At 42.1% G+C, this 19,857-nt stretch overlaps 1 long non-coding RNA gene across 1 annotated transcript in view; it reads right to left on the minus strand.

Annotated features, from left to right (window-relative positions):
- LOC138725856 (uncharacterized) overlaps positions 1-5,697 on the minus strand; it is a 67,501-nt gene extending 61,804 nt beyond the window's left edge. The window contains exon 1 of the long non-coding RNA XR_011338318.1: positions 5,556-5,697. This is a non-coding gene — a long non-coding RNA (uncharacterized lncRNA). The remainder of the gene's footprint in view (positions 1-5,555) is intronic.
- Between the last annotated feature and the right edge of the window lie 14,160 nt (positions 5,698-19,857).

A 19,857-nucleotide genomic window follows, 5' to 3' on the forward strand; every position in this document is an offset into this window, starting at 1 on the left:
CAGGCCAGAAAAAACAGCAAACAAAAACCAGCCTCCCACCGAAGAGCACTGGGAGAAAGGAAGTGACGGGATTTACCGTGTAAACAAGACACACAAGAGGCAGGAGGGTGGAGAAAAGAAAAGAGAATTGGCTAAGATTGTAAGGAAAAATTTCTTTTGGAGGGCAGCTGCTTTCCAGCTGGGCTGCCCTTGTCATCACAATCAAGTCATTTGGATTTTCTGAATCTCATTTCAAACTGTAAATGTAAAGAATGTTTGTTCCTAACTCTACAAAGATTGCATCGATCCATTACAGAGAAGGAGAGAAAAAAACCTTCTATCGAAAAGTAAGATTGTAATGACAAAACATCAAAAAGTTCTCAGACTATTTTTCTCCCTTAGAAAATTATTTCTATTTCAAATTCTTTTAAATTAAACATTCATTCTATTTTAGTTTATGTAAAGATTTCTCTGTTTTTTGTACTACCTTTTACCCAGTCTCCCACTTCAATCTTGTCCCTGAATACAACTGTATGGACACCACTTCTCTCCCTTTCCTTTTCCTCCACCCCCTTTTTTCCAGCTGAACTTTTCAAAATTATTTCAAATTAAAGTAATTCAACCACCATGCTCAAACACTGCAAGCTTTCTGAAAAATTTATTTCCTGGCAGTAGGCCATGTTCTCAGCCACTGAGATATTAAAATTTCAGAGAAGAAAGAGGGAAGAAGGGAAAAAACCCAATAAATTCCACTACCATTTTTTTTCAGTTCTCTTCACTGTAAGAAATGGAAAACATCTGAGAAAAAGATACATGTAGGGGGAAAAAAATACAAAGTAAAATCAAGTTTCTGAATTTGTGTCTGACAAAAATGTTTCTGACTTCCTATTAAATATTTGGTTCAAAGTATTTCCTATGGAAAGCTTTGTTTCCTTAATTAGTCATTTGGGGAAAAAAACAAACACACACAAAACCAGAGCCACAGCAACCCCTCTGCGCCTCTCAAGCTTTGGAAATAGCTTTACACGACTCCAGACAGGACTGGACAGCAGGTGAGAGCGCTGCAGGGCAGAAGCTTGCGCCCAGCCCCGCGCCTCCGCTCGTGCCAGCCTGCTCCTCCCGCTGCAGCACGGCTCCGCCGGGCTCCGGCACTGACAGACACTGCAAACTCACACGATGTAAGCTAAGAAGGAACTGCAACAGCTGCACCAGATCTTTCCCAACATGTTAAAGCCTTTTTTTTTCATATTTTATGACGTTTTAATTTGTGCATTTGCAAAAACAACTGTGAATCCTGTTTTGTACATGTGGTGTGGAGGGTTTGGGGATTCTCATTAAACTGAGTCCCAGATGCTTCTGTCCTCGCAATCTGCATTGATCTGTTCTTTGTCAGTTCTAATTATCAATCAAAATGACAAAATAAAGTCAACCACTCTGCAGAAGACCTACTTATGCACATGATCAAAACCTCAGCCGTGGTACCAAGCCCGAAGAGGTTCCCCAATGCTCCATGGAGCTTCAGCGATCGGTCTCTTCTACGAAGACACAACCCTACCCCTGCTCCATCTCCTGAGCTAACGCAGTCTGTTTAAGTCTCTTGGTCTCTCTGCAGGACTTTTGTGTGAATAAATAACATTTGCTGGAAAATAAAACTTCTAATCACCAAGCCCTTGAAGAACAGGGCCCTGTAGAATAGATTACAATATTTTAGCATGTTCATTTCGTTTGGTGTTTCTGCTAGTGCTCTTTTAACAATGATACAAACTACACATTGGGTACTCGTTATACCGCACTGGAGAGAGTGGGATATACTGTAAATACGTGTCAAACCAGGGCTAGATTTTCCTGGCACACTGACATCATCAGGGAAATGTGTCCTTTTTACAGATGGTCCTCATCCTCTTGGGAAGGAATCGCTCATCCATGCACACAGACAGACAGACAAACCCGCTTGGATGTGTTCTGTGCAACCTGCCCGAGGTGACCCTGCTATAGCACAGGGGCTGGACTGGATGAGATCCAGAGGGCCTCTCCCGTCCCCAACACTCTATGGTTCCATGATAAGGTATCAGAGAGAAAAAAACCATGCTTCCATGGCCAGGGAAAAAAGGGCTTAAAAAAGTCCAGTTTGGAGAGTACTCAGCACATGCACCTTAACATGATGGATCACTTCCATTCTCTTAAGCACAAGTCAGAGAGAAAAAAAGCAAGCTGCATTGCATAGGTGGGCTCAGAAATGCAGATCATCAAATTGAACCAAATGCAAAGCATAATTGCAGCTTTTTAGCTTTGTTGGTGTAAACATAAGCAACATGTTAACTAGTTTTAGAAATAAACTGCAATTTGTACATCTGCCTTCTGTCGCTTTGGAATGGATGTCACACAACTATGAACAACGGGAAACTGGGGAGTTCCTGAAGCAAGTTCAAGCAGACCCAACAGCACGTTCCACCCTAGAAGTGACAGGTGTGCCCAGAGCGTTCAGATATCGAAAGGTCTGCTTGATGGCTGAGCTGGACAAGAACTTCAGACTGCACGGGTGACTTGACACCAAAGAGCCCTGCAGGTAGGACAGCTTATTAGCAGGGACCTTTAGACTTTTAGAAGGATTTTAGCTCTTATGTGCATATAATAGAAAGTTTGGAGCCTGGGAATCTCTTTAATTTCTGAGTCTCCTCTACACGATCACCACAATCACTCGCATGTTGCGACAATCTCCATCTCCGCGTTTCTGTCAAAGGTGGCAGAACACTTGAGCAGATGTTTAGGCTGGATTCATTCATTATGCTGCATTAGCCTGGGGCGCTGTGGATGTGCCATATCTGGTCCAGAATAAACGCTGCTAGTACAAAGTTAAATCGTCAGTATCCTTAAATTCAGACCAATAGAATGAGCTTACGTTGGGTAAGCTACAGGTATTACACAGAAGCAAATTTTTTTCTTCAGTCATTGGAAACCCTAAAAGAGTGTGTACTTCTATCATCAAACTGTGGCTCCAAAATCCTATATTCCCGGCTGCATTTTAACTAACCTGCTTTTTTTTATTTATTATTTTACTTTTATAGCAAGCCCTGTTAGCTTTGCTCTCTCAGGAACAAGAAATCAAGAGACTGAAACACATTTTGTATTCTTATTTATATGTATTATTCAAATTCATGTTTTGCAAGAGACTGATGGATAATTAATTTTCTAATTTGTAAGATTTCTTAGGCAATCAAGAGTAACTCTGAAACAACACTGAATGGATAATGATCATACTTGCCATGTCTGATTTAATGCATTTGGCTGGAGTTAACCTATTTGTGTTTGTTTCCTTTGACCATACATTAGTAGAGCTCCATTAAAATGAAATAAGGTTGTAGATATTCCTGCAAAGCACAGTACATGTTCTTCAGCGGCATTTAGACCAGATCATTTCCTGTTTTGCAGGAGAAAACCAGCCTCAACAAAAGCTTCAAAGCTTATTTCACTTATCAATCACATTAGCTTACATTACACGCCTCTAATCATGCATGTTCTCTGAGAGCTGCTTGAGATTGGTCCATAAATATAACACGTAAACCGGAAAAACAGAGCTCAGCTTAGAATTACAGCAAAGACTAGTTCTCCCCTTAGATACTGGTTACCATTTTCCTCCCTTTCCTATAGTTTGTGGCTTCTGATCAGAGGGAAAGAGAATAAACTGCAGAACATCTACAGCATTACAGGCCACGTGTATAAAGGAATAAAAGACAGTTACTTCATATCCATTCTGGCAGCTCTCAATTTCTGGCAGTGCCAGCAGGACTCAGGTGAATTCAGGCACAAGGTAGTCACACATCTTGGCTGTGGGCACGATGCAGCCACAGGCACAGGGTCACTCTCAGATACACAGCCCAGTTTCAATCCATTCCAAACTGAAGTTACTCACCCCGTCTGTGATCAAGGCCTCAAAGTTCTCACAAAAGAAATCTCTCCTTGGAAACAAGGACTTCACCAATACAAGCATTTCCTTCTGGACGCTACCTGCTTCCCTCATGAGCCAAGTATATTTTATTCCTAGGCCGCACACATTCTGTGTGTCAGATGGATGTTTCCTCCAGGGAGGGATGGTTGCAAACTCTTGTTCGCACAGCACGCCAACTCCAGAGTGCCTACAGACTCCCATCTGCCACACAAACCCACGTAGCCTCCCACCAGCCCTGTCCTACGACGGTGGTTACACATCCACACCATCTCCTCTCTCTCCCCTTACCACCATCACTAAACAGCAGCCGGTTCCGAGTCGCTGCACTGCTTAAGTGAACGGCTCCAGGGTCGACAGAAGTTAAAAAAATTAAAAATGAGTGGGAAGAAGAGAAAGACTTACTTATAAGTCTCCTAGAATTTCTTTGAATGACTGCTCATTAAGGCCACCTTATTCTTCCAAATGCCTTCGAGGTCACAGCTCCACAGCAGCTCTCTCAAACGCTGACAATTACTCACAAATGCAATCAGCAGCCTCTGCAGGGGCATCCCCTTGAGTACCTTGAGCATCAGGTGCCCGTCCTTATTTCAGAGATACAAAAGACACAGCAGGCACCTGCACGGAACTTTTCCTTGGCATTTAAACAGGTTTCTAACCAAGTGAAAATCACCTCAATTTTTATGATCTATAGTGTCCCTAATCTCATACCTTATTGTCCTAATTTATTCCTCCTCTATCATATGTCACCCTCCACCGATGTGTTGCTGGGGCTGTAAGATTGTTAATTTGCCATGCAGCATGTGGCTATATTGGGCGATGTAGCAGCCAAAATGAATAAAGAAATGCTTCCGAGAACACTACACCAGACTTTGTAATAGTGACTTTAGCAAGAGTGCGCTGTTTTTAATGATGAATCTATCCCTGAATCTCTCCCTTCAGGATTTTTTACTAACTAGGCAATATCACACGACTGTCATCATCTTCAAATGGAAATTATTATGCTGAGACCAATAAGCCACAAGGAGCAAATACTGATATTTTTAAGATTATTAACGGAATCAAGCCCTGAAAATTGCAGGAGTCAGACAGACACTTGTAGGAATAATGCAGCCCCAATTAACAGCAACAGGTTTATATAACTATATCTGAAGATAGCAAGCGTCACTCATGAAGGAAAGCGTGGTCAGAATAAATCTGTAAAAGTAACAAGAATAAATTAAGATATAAAAGCTACCTGGAGGTTCACGCTTTGCCTGTCCCTCCACCTTCGGTGTGTACCGTACAACGCAAGCCAGATGAGCAGAGGTAGAGCCAAGACTCCTTCACCCAGGTCTGTGCTCTCATATGATATATATTTATTTGGCTATATTCCACAAACAAAGAATTAGTTTTTCATAAACACCCAGAATTTATTTCCCTTTTCAGAGTTCTCTTATTCCCCTTCTAAGGATACTAAAATCTAAGCATTTTGTGTGACCAGCTGATCAAAAAGGGGCTAAACACATAAAGCGTTACTCAAGAAGTTTAACCAGAATTAAGGGATTTATCTACAAGGAAAACTGGAACAAACACCCTTACAGTCTACACATTTTAGGACTCAGCAGTGCTTTTAAAACAACCCTGCAGATACCTGAACAACTACCGTGCTCTCGCAGTTGTCGGCTCCACTCCGTTTCCAGAGCACCCTGGCACACACCTTGGGTCTCACAGCTTCATGACGGCCTGTGTGTCACATTTGCTTTAAGCTGCTCTACAGAACTTGGAAGCCCAGGTCATGTTTTCGAAAGCGACTGAAGGACCTCAAAGCCTAAGCTGCATGACAGCGCATGCGGCTGCAGGTGCCAGGCTGGTGCTGGTGGAGGCGCAGACAGACAGACCCGTCTGTGGCTGTAAACAAGCCCTGGAGCAGTATTTAAGGAAGCAACTGAGACCCTAATTGCCAGTGAGAGCAAACGCACTGGGCTCCTAAGCACGCCAAAAAGCCTCTCCTGAAGCATAGTGACATCTTAAGGCACAGCCACGCCTCTAAAAATTCTGGATTGAAAATAAAGTGTTGGAAAACATTAGCCCGTTCTCAGAAGGGACGATCTAATCCTCCCTATGCTATAACTAACAGGTGTATCACTCGGCACGTATACACACATACATAGTACAGTGGTAACACATGAAAGAAGCCGCAAACCGCTTTCTGAATCTTAGCTCTCCCCAGCAATCCCTCATCTCCTGCAACAGAGTCCCAGGATAACCTGGCAGATGTTCTCACTCCCTCCAACAGCTGTGGCTCTAAATCCCCTGCGAGCCCCACTGAGGAGCTTGCGGTCAGCCCGGATAAGAAAAATACCATCAAACTGACCACAAAGCACCGCTGGCCGCCCCTCCCCGGTTGTACACGCCACGGGTCACCCTCCAGCACCCCCTGGCTGGGTGGCGCTCGGCTCAGCCTTCAGGAGCCTCCCTGGTCACACAAGTCTCCACAGGCTCTGGAAACGCTTGTGGCCATTCCAGGCTCCAGCTCCTCAATCTCTCCAGCGAAGCAGCTGTGTCAAATAAACATGTTTTACCAACACTGCTGTTCATTTAATGCTGAGGTACCACAACCGCTCCAAACGCTAAACTCCAGTCAACCTTTATAATGCCTTTTCTTTTTTTTTACGCCTGGCAACATTACACATCCTTGTACAGCCGCTGTGAATATTCAAATACTGTAATTGGAAATGATTTACTTTGTTTTGAATTAACTAAAATTCCATTGTTAAGCACAAATACTGCTTCACTAAATCATCAAGCTTTTAATAGGTCCACATGAGCAGGTTACCGCGCGTGTTAGGATTTATAATGCTCCTGGGGAGCTGACCACTGTATTATGCTTCCTGCTGCTAGGTAATATGCATGACACATTTCTGGACACTAATTCATTTATTTAATAGTAACAGTATGCAAAAACAGAGTTCAAAATGAGGCTGACAAAGAAGGTATAAAAGTTTTATTAATCCATAGCTAATCAAAGGCCAGAGGAAGGCATATAATGGTGGCATTTACAGACCATATCGAATGTGAATAAATTAAATTTTTGTTTCCTAAAATCTTACTAATAGGATGTATTCGGCTTGAAACATTTATACTTTTAATTACAGTGGCAGCCAATTTAGAGCAGGTATCTGGTTGCACTGTACTTAAAACTTTGCATCAAGGATCTCTACAAATCCTCTCATCAGCTTTCTTTTGAATCTGATTTGTTACTGTGTGCACTGTGTCCATGCTCAGAAATAATAACATTATTTACTTTCTCATTTAATTATACAGTGACAGATTACTTGTGGGGGAAAGGGCACCGAGGGAAAGTACTCGCTTCCTGCTAGAGAAATTCCCCTGAAAGCCTCGGCATCATGTACATCCAATACAACTTTATGGCTCTATCCTTCAAATGTTTGTATACAGGAATAAATCAATATAGCTACTCATGGAAACAGTCAGTCCTCCAGGCAAAGGTTTTCACAGGATCACACCCTCGCTCCTAACAAGTTATCCAACACTGGAATTATATGGCAAATTTTGTTTGAAAAAATCTAATAGTCAGTTACTAATAAAACCTAAGTAATAGCTGACTCGAAAATACAAAGAAAAGAAAGAAAATTTAAAGGAAATAGGCTAGAAAAACTAGCAGCCACTTTGCTTCGATATACCCTTAAAATTTTAGATTTGACTTCCATCCTAGTTTTCCAGCAAACAAGACAGAGAGACAATACCATGACGTAGAACGGATGGAAAAAAATAAAAGCCACAATGCTTCTACAAAATGTTTTGGATACAAGGACAATTTCAGCAACATTGCCATTTCTTCCTGTCCCCCCCGCCAAAGAAGATATTTGCTGAAAATACAAAATGCTCCTCGTTAGTTTACAAGGAAAGGAAACACACATGTGAAGGTCAGAGCTCCGCACCAGTGACGCGCCCTTAGCCAGCAAAGGACCCGAGCACTTCCAAAACCGGATACCAATTCTACGGAAAGAAAAGCGGCTACTTGCTGCTGCAGCAAACACAGATGCTTCAGGGTTCTGCTGAACCATGGACTTGGAGTGTTTGCGACACACAATCCTCTTGCAGAGCTGCAAACAGAACTCTCGGCCTATTGACTACCAGCTCTGTACTTTAACTACGTCTACACCAGTGACGCAGCTTAAGGACCTCGGGCTGGAGCGTGTGTCTGCCTTCTTAACCTGTGGTGACAGTAAGATCTACCAGGAAAGGATAAATTAAAATTTAAGCAAACAAGTTGTACTTTGCATTAGTTACAGTTAAAAAGAGTACAAACACTCGCGACCTTGGCTCAAGAGCTGAGCAGTCGCTTATTAAGCTGCAGTAACTCAGCTGTGGGTCTAAGTCCCAGAGCAGTAACTCTACACACCTGTTTGGGGAGGAAGTTGCATGAAGGACGATTTGCTGCTTTGTGGCAGGGGTTGAGAGCTCTGAACATTAACCAAACAATCTCCTGTAATTTCAAGAGACATTAACAGTGAGAATAAGTGTCTGATGGGTCTCCTCTCCTGAAATAAGATCTAAACTGAAGTCAGCTTTGGAGAAATTCATTTTAGATACTGCAATTTATACATTTCTCCTCTGAAAACAGGTAAGAGCCAGCCACGTTAGAAATGCAGGAACACACAGTCAGAGCATACCCTAAATTTCTTTGCATGAGTACTGCTGATGCACTGGGACACCTCATCGAGTGACCCTTCCACAGGGACAGGCGTAATCTTGCTGCATAAAATCAGATTAAACTCTTTTCAGGCTGCTTCAGAGGGATGGCATTTCTTTGGAATGGGACACAAGGTCCTCATTTGCACACCAATGCTGAGTAACTGTTTCATTTTAGCTTTCATATAAAAAAGGCTAATTTCAATTGCCAATGAAATGATTTAATTTAGACTTAAGTATCTAATATGGATCATTTTGTAAAAATCTTCAGTCTTCTCTTCACTGAGGTATTCTTGCTTCTAACTGAAGTTCTGCCTTTATTTTTTTACAGGATTTTATTCTTTAAAACAAATGAATCATTGTTTGTGCCACTAAACAAACGAGTCTGCTGAAAAAGGCTGAAGGCCAGAACAAGTTATTTTGATTCTAATATCCATTAATGGAGTTAAAGTAAAACCATAGTAAAATAGCACCGTTACTGTTCACGTTATAAATCCTCTCGACTTGCAGTCGGAGCAGCCTGGCTGCGTATGAGGAACAGCAGTCGCTGCAGGCTGTACTGGGAAAACCGAGGTGGTATTCACAATGGATTTGTTCAACATTTATGTGCAACAGCAGCAAATGTTTGAGAGATCAAGTTATCACTGCCTTAAATCCCCAATCATTTTAATGTAGACTTCATAAACCAACTGGACAAGCAGACAACATGGAAAGCCTAAAGGTTAAGTACACATTATTGACCTCAAGGAAGCTGTGTTCTACAGATCATTAAATATGTTGTGCTCTCCGGTTTCATCTGGTCACACTGAAAAGTGCCCTGGGAACATTATTTAATGCCTAGATGTTCTACCTACATTTGTGTGACACAAAATCAATACCTTTCCCCTAACCTTACTTGCTTATATTATTCTCAGCTATTAGCTGCTTTTTAAACCACAATGAGTTCAATCATTTGCACGCACGTGTATGTGCCCGTTCATACATTTTAATGACACACAGACCCAGATAGGGAACTCATCTTCTCTACATTGGGGTACACCCACTCTTCTGACTCCACTGAAATCCTCTGCACCGTGAATCACTTTTCATTTGCGGGAAAGCCCTCGTTGCCAGTTCCACTTCTTACCTGAAAAGTTATGACTTATTTCAGGATTTCTCTAAAAACCAACAGATTTACATTATACTTTCAGTTCCGATTCCTGTTATCATTGTCAACTCTCCTTTGTTCATAGATGCTTTTCTGCGCATGGTAGGCAGACCTCAAAAAGTGATAGCATTAAACTTATGAACATACTTCAAAATACTGACCTTGAGAGAGTCAGACCTTGAGGGAGGATCAAGATGATTAATAAACTTGAGCTTCAAAGCATCCGTGAGTTCCAGTGACCCGTGATTGTGCCAAAGTGAAGATAATGTTGCAACACTTGGGAAAAATGCTAATGGACAGTTTTCTCTGTAACTGTTGTATGTATCTTAAAGGCATTATATTGGTCCTGTTTCCATATCCACATCTGCTAAATAAGCACGGTGTGGAGCTGGGACACTTAATGTTACATCAGTCATCCTGTGGACATCTCAGTAGCTCTATTTCGCATGCAGCACTATAATCAAATACATAGGCACACGTACACACTTTATACGCATACATATACACACACCTAAGTGCATATATTGATATTACCAGATGATCTGCTAAATTACTTTTCTATCCAGTTTGCTTAGTACTTTCCATTTTAGAGAGATTTGTGACCTCGCCTTTGAAAAGTTCTCACACCTCTATTGTGTTCAGAAGGCCTTTGATGTGCAGCCCTCCAGGTGGTGAAGTGCCTTCTCTTTGTCTCATGAAATTCCATTCAGATTTGGCAGAGATATAAAGCTCAGAATCACAGTTTCTCTTTTCTTACTGCTTCTGCAAAAGGAGTTTGGCAGCTTGCCCAAACTCCCAAAGCTCCCAACGCAGCCTTCTCATCACCAAAGGAACCGCAGCAGCAGTCGATGCTGCACTGAATATACCTCTGAGCCACAAAGAAGAAACAACCACTCCCTCTTCCCCAGAGCAGCCCTGATTTCTGGCACGCACCTCTCCCCTACCCGAGGCAGCATACTAGGGCAGGAGGATCCTTAAATTGTTTGGGAAGACGGAAGAAGGTAAGCAGAGAAAAATCCTCATCCCATCACCTCGCCTCCCCCCTGGTATCCATCACTCTCTTCCACTGCCATGCACTCCTCCTTCCCATCTTTGCATCCTCTTTTCTCCATTCATCCTCTCTCCCTTCTCTTTCGTGGGCTCAGCTACACATCAGAGGAATAGTTTGCTGGGTCTCCATTACGGTTTGTTAGTGTGGGCACCAAAGGCAGGTGAAGTCCCGCTCAGCCTCACACTCATTGAATGCTCCCTGGAAAATGACCAAGATCACTAGACTGTTTCTAGATTCTTTGCGTAGGAATCCCAACTAGGCTGCCAGCTCCAGAAAGCAAGGACAAATGAAAAGGCCACCTTGAGGAAGTCTGCAAGCAGAAAGTGCTGGTATAGCCAGGAAAACGCAGAGGCACACCACTGGCAGTCCTTGGAGAGCACCTCTGCGCAGCATCTGCAGTTCAGATCAGGAGTCCTCGGTCTCCACTTCCTTTGCTGCAAACGACTGAAATCCAGAAATAAAGCTTCTCTTTCTATTCTGCTGGCTGGTTCACATCCAAGCTAAGAGACAACCATTGTTTTTCTAATTTGAAAACTCCAGGTGCAGCATCTATACAATAATTTTAAAAGAATTGTTACTAGCCAAACGAATATCAAGTTAGCTTTGCATTATTTCACTTCTTACTGCAGATTATTTATTTGCATTTTAATTGGGAAGTCTTCTAAAGCTGTTTAAGTGTCAAGTTAAACACAGAAAAGCTGCCTAGACAACCTTAATTCAGCCCCTTGTGGCTGCGCACTACAATGTAAAGAAACAAGAGAAAACAGCAGAAATCACTACAAGTGCTTTTCAGTTCTGAAACTTTGATTTCAGTAGATGTAACATTAGTGACAACAAAGCAAAGCAAAAATCAAATGAGTCACCTTTTCTCAACCCGTCTCCAAACATACTGTCTGCACCCACAAACGTCTGATCTGCTTTGTCAGGGCTGCTTAAATCAGACCTGCAACTCGAGGAGCATCCCCGCTGGCCCACCTGGGCCAAGTCAGGGGTGAGGACGAGAGCCTCCTCAGAAGCTTTTGCAGAGGGGAAGCTGCTGTAGTATTCGTGGCCTGCGGGCAAGGAACCTTTATCTCGTTTTGTCCTTCTATCCCAAACAAGATGAACATCACTCAAGTATAAGGTTATTGCACAGACTTTTATAGACCGATTTCCAGTGTAGCAAGTTCAGCTACTGAGGATGAGAAACAAAGTGCATATTGATTTCTTAACTGTTTTTCTTGGCACCAAAATATGATTTTTGAAAAAGTCTCATTTTAGCCACTGCCTATACAGATACTTATATTTCTATTGTTACTTGACTCTGTGGACTTAAATTCAGGCACCTTCTTAAAAGCCTTTCAGCAAAGAGACTTTATGTGTATTTTGAACGAAGGCCACGTAGAAGAATAATCTCACCTCTTGATTAAAAGCTATAGTTGAACGATATAAAATATTTCTAGGGAAATATCCACTGTTATCTTTACAGTCACATCAGTGGCAAGAAGTTGAGCAGGCGACCGTGAAACAATTGCATGCCTGCTATGAGTGAATGTGGACCAACAGCCAGTGATTGTATGTTCTTACATAATTATGATCAATGACATTATTTTTGGTTTTATACTGTAAAATCATGGCGACGTCAGCTCCATGAAAGAAACATTCACATTCATGATGAATCGAGTTTAGCCTTTGTTTCCACCACTCACCTCACTTGGCCGACCATCGAAGCCTCTCACCTACTGCCCTTGGGCTACCTCCAGCCCACACTGAGATCTACTCATCTCTACCCACTCAACTCATCTCTCAGACCACAGTTGTTTCTGCCAGTGTCTCTCACAGAAACCTGCTAAAACACTCCTCAATTCCTTTCTCAGTTTTCACTTCCCTTTTCTTAATGGCTTCTCATGGATGTTCCTGACCTTTCAAAGAACCTGCCTTTTTGCTGTTCTTACGAATACAATCACCTGGCTCTAATTTCCCTCTGCGCTTGGGCTGCTGTCCTCAAAGGTCAACAGCGGCGTCTACCAAGGGCATCTCGCGGTGTTTGGAGAGACCAGTCAGTAGGCCAGATATTCTTTCACACAAACCCACAAACCCTCAGCCTTAGTTTTGAAAAAAATCTTCAATAAAAACATACTAGGAAATGTCCGGATGAAGAACGTTCACAAAAGCAATAGTGCTAAACAGAAAACGTTATTATCCAGACAAGGCGTCCCTGAGGCATCCTGCCCTTCCTGGAAGTTTAAGCTCAGCAAAGTCACTGAAACGATTTGCCCGGCTACTGTAGGAGGGTCAGTGAAGCACTAAGTGTTCCACAACGCTAGATTGAAATATGTGCCTGCAGCACCATACTTGGATGATTCAGACACCCACAACGCATGAACCCCCACAAAGGTCCATCCTTAAGCATAACCTCCAAATTGTAATTTTAAACCAGCTTCTGCTCCACCTGTTTTCTGTTTGCACTGAAATCCCTCCCCTTCAGCTGTGAGCAGTGAATCTTCCCTTCGAAGATGGCAATATTTATTGACTGTATTCTTTGTTCACATCTGTCAGACATGGGAAGTCACCGCTGCTTTACAAGACTATCAGTTTTAAGTAATGCCATTCATCACAAAATGGAATAGTGTGAGCAACATTTCCTCAACTGCAATGAATTATACAAGGGTCAGCAAGCTGGAGTCGCGGTTGGCAACACAAACATTGGCCTCAGGTAGCAAACCCATCTTTCCAGCTGTTCTCATCCATATGGGTTCAATGAACTGCAGAGAGTACAGGCCTTCGCTTATTGAGAGGATCTGCTGGAACTATTTCATCTAACCAGCATCATAAAACAACTATGAAGTAAGGTGAATGCTATTCATCTAAAGCTCATCTGGTAGCCAACTGCTGACAGAGGGGAAAACAGACACGGCAAAGCAGACAGATGTGATTGGGAAATGCAGATGTTCCTGAATTTCAAAACTCAAAGATTAAAACCAGAAGAAGTTGAAACAATGCACCTGTGGTTCACGAGCATCTGGTCGCCCCAACAGCGCTCTGCTTCCTGACAAGCAATTTCCAGGATTCCTCAATGCGTTTCCTCACTAGCATAATGCCCTTTTAATGTACATGCTGTCAAGCAGATTTGTTTGGCAGCAACACAATTAGCCCTAGTTTTGCTCTGAAACAGAAGAATTTGTTTATGCACACGGTTTTGCAAGTAAGACTGTTCTGTGGTTAAACACAGACATTTTACAAAAGCCCTGTCACTTGAACGCAGCGCGCACAAGGCTCTAATTCTCTGCCTTCCAATTTATCTCAGGATTCTCTAAGATTTTATTTCTAGTAATGGGCCCCTGCAATAAATTAGTTTTTCTAGAAGACATTGTTAACGTCGTATTGCTTTCCTCAGCCTTGTTTTCCTCCTCACTCTATTAATGCGGTCAGACTCCTCGCCATTTTCCATTTAAAATAGGGATTGTGCAAACAAATAACCAAGAATATCAAAACTCCTCATTGAATTGATGGCTGTTAATTGCAAAAATGGAACAGATCTGGCTTATACTAAAAAAGCAACATATTGCAGAGACAAGACCTTCAGCAGGGATTGCTTCTATACATGAGAAGCACAGGGGAGCTTCAGTTTTCTTACCTTACTGGTATCCAGCCTAGCAAAATTAATTCCAGGTTAAGCACTCCCAAAAAAAAAGAAGAAAATAACCTTGTTATGGAAATACCAAAGCTGTAAACGTCAGTTACTAACACAGCAACCATTTCTGAGTAACACCATCGGCCCAGTTTGTTTAGCCCACTAGCTGTAACATTTCAAACCATTCACTCAAAAAAAAGGATCTTTCAGACACACCATCTTTCCAGCTGGGGACTGGGCTAACGAAGCCGGACAAACTACCCCATCTAACAGCATTTCTTTGGAAACAGAAGTTGTCTTGTCATTACAGAAAATAAGCAAATCTCCCTCCGCCGAGTATGGAGCCACCGTACTGATGGATTGTAGCAGTGAGATGATGAAATTAAAGGGTGGCTTCATGACTATAGGTATGCAATATTCCATTCTTAAAGATGTTGCCTAGGATGAAATAAATTATGTAAATATATGTTAACAATAATTCATAATATTTTAATAAAATCTTTTTATTTTTCTTGGCTTCCTAGAAGTGCAGTCCCAGGTGTCCTTAGGGTGGTGCGTGTTTTCTTTTTACCCTTTAAGGACACACAAGGTTATACACTTGATAAGCGAGGAAGCACAACTATTGATATATAATGCAGATAATGATGCTGGGCATCCTTTGTCTGGTATCATTCCCAGATTTCGCTGGGAGCACTGTTCATCAACAAAGTGACTTCATATCAAGAAAGGGATTCACATTTTTCAAGTTTTCTGCCAGCTCGCTATTCTGGGAAAGAAAAAAAGTATTTTAATTTTTTTTTTTCTCTAGTGGAAGATTAAAGGGTGGAGGTATTTTTACTGTTGTCAAATTTTGCATTAGTAAATGGAATCAAATCATTCTACCCAAGACTCACGCCTCAACTGAACTTACTGAAAACTACATCCCCAGAGATCTTTCTCCACACAGTCCTCCTGCTTGTTCAGGCTGTGAAAATTTGTCAAGTTTAACATGACCCTATTTTCAAAATCTAAAAAAAAAAAAAGGATATTTTTGTAACAAAATTCTGTAGCAGCATTTCAGAGCAGCCAGGTAGAGACCTTTCTCAATGCCAGCAGTTCTAAAAAAGCATCAGTGCAGGTGGGAGGCAAGGGTGCTTCCTGGAACACAAAATGTTTTCCTATCCGAGCAAAGCAGCATGGATAGGTTCACACGTAACACAAGCACTTCAGTTTAAGCTTAAGTTCTATGCAACCATCTGAATTTGGAGAGAAGGACCCAAGCGTCAGAAGTAGCCCATATTTCCCTTTTTCCTCTGGTCTTATTCTTTGATTCATCAGAACTCTACAGGAAGTACTTGGAAATTAAGTTTCATTTGGATCCATCTCTGTTCCTAAGGACAAACAGTTTCAATTGGTTTGGGTTTTTTTCCCCAAGATCCACACCAAACCAAAACAATCTGTACACTTAAGGATCTGTCCAGTGGTAAAGCTAACTGTGAGCTTGAGAGGTGCAGATGGCACTGAACACTCACATTTTGTTCTTTCCTCTTGTTCGATTAAGCAAATGTCTCAAAACAGTAACATCTGTAGTAATCATAAAAAAAAACCAGCAAGCCTTTATATGCTTTCCTTTTTTTTTATGTGCAGCCTGTAAAAACATGCTTATTACAGCTGCTACATACATAAAGTTTGCTTACAAAAGTCCCATAAATTAATGTTCAACATGCTGTGCTCAACAGCATGCGTGTGCCTATTGAAAGCTGCACAGCAGGCTCGGGGCCCAAAACTCTACTGGATTGGCAGCACGTTCATTGAAGAAAAACACCCAGAGCACAAAACACGCACGCGTTTCCTCAAGCCACACAGTGTCACAAACTTCAAGGGCCATTCTACCCTCGCCTTCTGCAAGGAGCTCTCATTGAAGTCAGCAGGAGCGCTGCACGTAGCGCTGCTGTCAGACCTGTCCCTGAGCATAAATGTCACCTTGAAACATGCCCTGAAGTTGAGCTCTAAACTCCATGAGACAAACAGACAGGGAATTAACTCCTAGGCAAGCATCCCCTTCCTCAGTGCAATCATCCTGCCCCCAGCCCCCTTTCAATAAAAGGAGTGACAGCAGCACTACCTCGTGGCATTTGAAAGCAGCAAGCACAACCAAATCGTTTTCCTACTAATACAAGACTTAGCTACAAAATCCAACCACAGATTACACAAGGAGAGTCACCGAGTCCTGTAGGTATCAAACATCCACCAGGTCCAACTAAAATAACTAATATTGGTGACCCCAACATCCTTTTTAGGGCTGAGAGCACACAGGATCGGCTTGTGTTAGGAAGTAATACTGCTTTTCTCTTATTTCCAAACTCTTTGGAGCGCTTGACACTGGACTGTTTTGAAAGAATTGGCTCCTCTTCAACATGAAGACTTTCTGAAGCTTCTGTAATGTGAACAATATCATCTTCCAACACTGTCAACGCTTGGATAAGAATAAGCTTTGCTAATGTGCTGAGTGGAGAAATATGAAAGTATCACACCCTTTACAGACGAATTCTTGTGGGTCTGATGCAACTTCCCCATCGATCTCAAATAGTCTAGGTTACAACCCCCACCAACAAACCTTGTCCTGCCACAGTCCTCAGACCATCGTGGTCACAGTCAAACTTCTGTTTCTGATCGTATTTTTATTATTTTTTCCTTACTGCAAAGAAAATCACAACTCCTAAACAACATGAAAATGCACAAAAGCCATTTGGGAACATAACTCCATTTAGGACAGCATTTACCAGAAGTTTTCATCTTTAGCATTAACTTTAAGCATGTGTTTGCAGCTCGTGTCATCGATAAACTGAATAAGCACAACCCCAGTTCCTCTCGTGACTCGGGGCTCAGATAAGCAGTCGCACGTTACGAAATCTGGCTACATATTCCCATCTCTCTCTTTCAATGCCCACTTTGGATTATTTCTCTTGCAAAGAGTGGTGGCAGTCTGACCAACACCAAGATGAAGACCATTCACGTGACAGACTTGTAAAATAACTGAATCTGTTGAAGTGGTAAAACAGGCTGGGGAGCTTCTGCAGAATGTGTCCTGAACAACCCTACGTTGTGTTCTTCGAGCTCAGTGTTTCCACACCCACAAGTGAAAAGTCAGCGCTCAGAAGGTGACAATGGACAATAACTCCCTAACATCAACCCAGACATGATTAACAATTCATTTTAGTGCTGCTAAATGTTAATACATCCCAAGGTCCCTTCTTCTTTTCCTGTTTACTCTCCTCCTCTGTTTTACTAGAGGTTCTCGTGGTAAAGCACTTTTCACTCTAACAAGGTCTCTCTTTGGAATAGCATCTTTAAATTATTTAAATACTCATTTGGCAAACAATGCAGTATTTTTAGTAATAAGGTAAAAATCATGTTGCTTTCTGACTACTCCCAAAGGAAATGTTGAATTTCACAAACTGGTTTATTTCTTAATTGACAACAACACGTGCTCCAGGACCTCCACGCATCAAGACATTATGATTAAAACCAAGCTGTTAAACATGTAATTCTATAGAAAAAGAAATGTCTGCAAAAGCCTCCTGCAGTAACTATTGCACATAGACAAAAGTGCTTTTTCCACACACTAAATGCAATGAAAATATATGACCATACCTTAAAGCATCTGCAAAATATTCCTTTACATTCCATGGTAAAAAAAGGCAGGGAGGTAAGCCTAACTCCTTACAAAAGTAACAAAGAACCATTCACGTTTTTACCACCATTACCAAGGCTAAAACTGGGAATGTTCAGCTGACACTTATCCCATCTCAGTAGTGGGATGCACCCCCTCAAGGTTCTGCGATGCCACAGAGTAGCATCCTATGAAACGGGGACAATGACGGAGCATCCCCACCACAAATACGTATCTAGAGTCAGACTGTCATTATAAAGAAATTAAATAATGTGCCTGTGCATACACCCTTGCTGAAGAAATTTGCTTGTAAATTCTTAACATCATCTGCTACAACAGTGACCCTGCTGCAATCAGGCAGTCCCTAACCTGGACAGCGTGGTTCACTTCAAGTGAGGCAGTAGGTCAGCATCAAAGCCAAGAGGCACTGAGGCTTCTTGCCTTACTCTGCTTCTACAGCATCTACCAACGTCTGCCTGCTTCTACACATTCGTCCATACACAAACCCCTCACTCCCTGCCCACCTGTCCCAGTGAAGCCTGCAGGAAACTTTTGAGTGATGGAGAATAGCTCTACCCTCTTTCCTTTACAACATCTTCTAGCTGGAAAGGGGATGTTACAGAATTTGCAGGAATTTAACAAGGGAGGGCAGGTCCCCTGAAGAGAATGAAGGGCTGCTTGCCAGTTCCACTGCTGCAGCCATAAAAATCACAGACTTCATTTCTGTAAGAAAAGAAACCAGCTGCTGCTCCCAGACTCAGTAGCCTCGATGTAGCACTCTTGACGCAGTTGATTTAAAGCCTTTTGCTGCGATGGCAGTGTTGGTAAAAGCTTTAACCATAGTTTTTATGATGCTATTAAGTTTTAGTCATTTGTGGGTTTTGCAGTATATGAATACTATAGATGCCACCTTAATTAAAAGGTCTTGTCATCTCGTGCAATTAAAAAGAGAAAATGTACTCTCCTATGAATAGCCAGGAACAAATTGAGCAAGCTGCATTATACACGCTAAGTACACAGCAATTTTGTGCCCCTTCTTATATCACATACATTCTCAAGCATTCAATACTTTAATAATCCTGTTACAATGTTTTATGTACAATGACTTGTAAAGTACTGGTGCCATGGAGTCTCTGACCATTAATGACAACTAAGTTAAAGTTCCACTTTGCAAATACAAACTTCACAATACGGAGCGTGGAAGGAAACCTGTGCTATTTCTCTCAGGATTTTCATGTACAAACACCTCTTAAAAGAGGATTTTTTTTTCCCAGAAGAAAACATCTAATAGATAACAAGACAGGCTCTTCCCAAAAAGTACATAATAAGATAAACACCACTTAAATAGACTTCAGTGCCCGTGCACCTACTTAATTGGTCAGCGTGTGCATATAAAATAGATCATGCACATGCATTCACAGTCTGAACATGAAAAATCACTTCCACTGCTACCTACAACGAATCCCAGCAGATGGCAACCAGCGTGTGCCCCCACTTGCCAGCTACAAACACATTCACCTTCGTGAGTCAGGCTCGTTCTTCCAATTTTGACTCCCACTCAAGGTCTTCCCAGATAACGAAGCAGCAAATGATTGGTTGCCTCAAGGTTTGTGCCCAGAGAAGGACTGTCTTCAGGATCCACTAGTAACTTCTGACCATGAGAAAAGGACATCCTGCATCTATCTGCTGCTCATGCCCTGAATGCCCCGGGACATTATACTGACAGGGCAGCAAGAAAGCCAGGCACATCTCCCTAGGCCAGCTAGGGAGCATC

The sequence above is a fragment of the Phaenicophaeus curvirostris genome, chromosome 12, assembly GCF_032191515.1.
Source record: "Phaenicophaeus curvirostris isolate KB17595 chromosome 12, BPBGC_Pcur_1.0, whole genome shotgun sequence".
Taxonomy (NCBI): domain Eukaryota; kingdom Metazoa; phylum Chordata; class Aves; order Cuculiformes; family Cuculidae; genus Phaenicophaeus; species Phaenicophaeus curvirostris.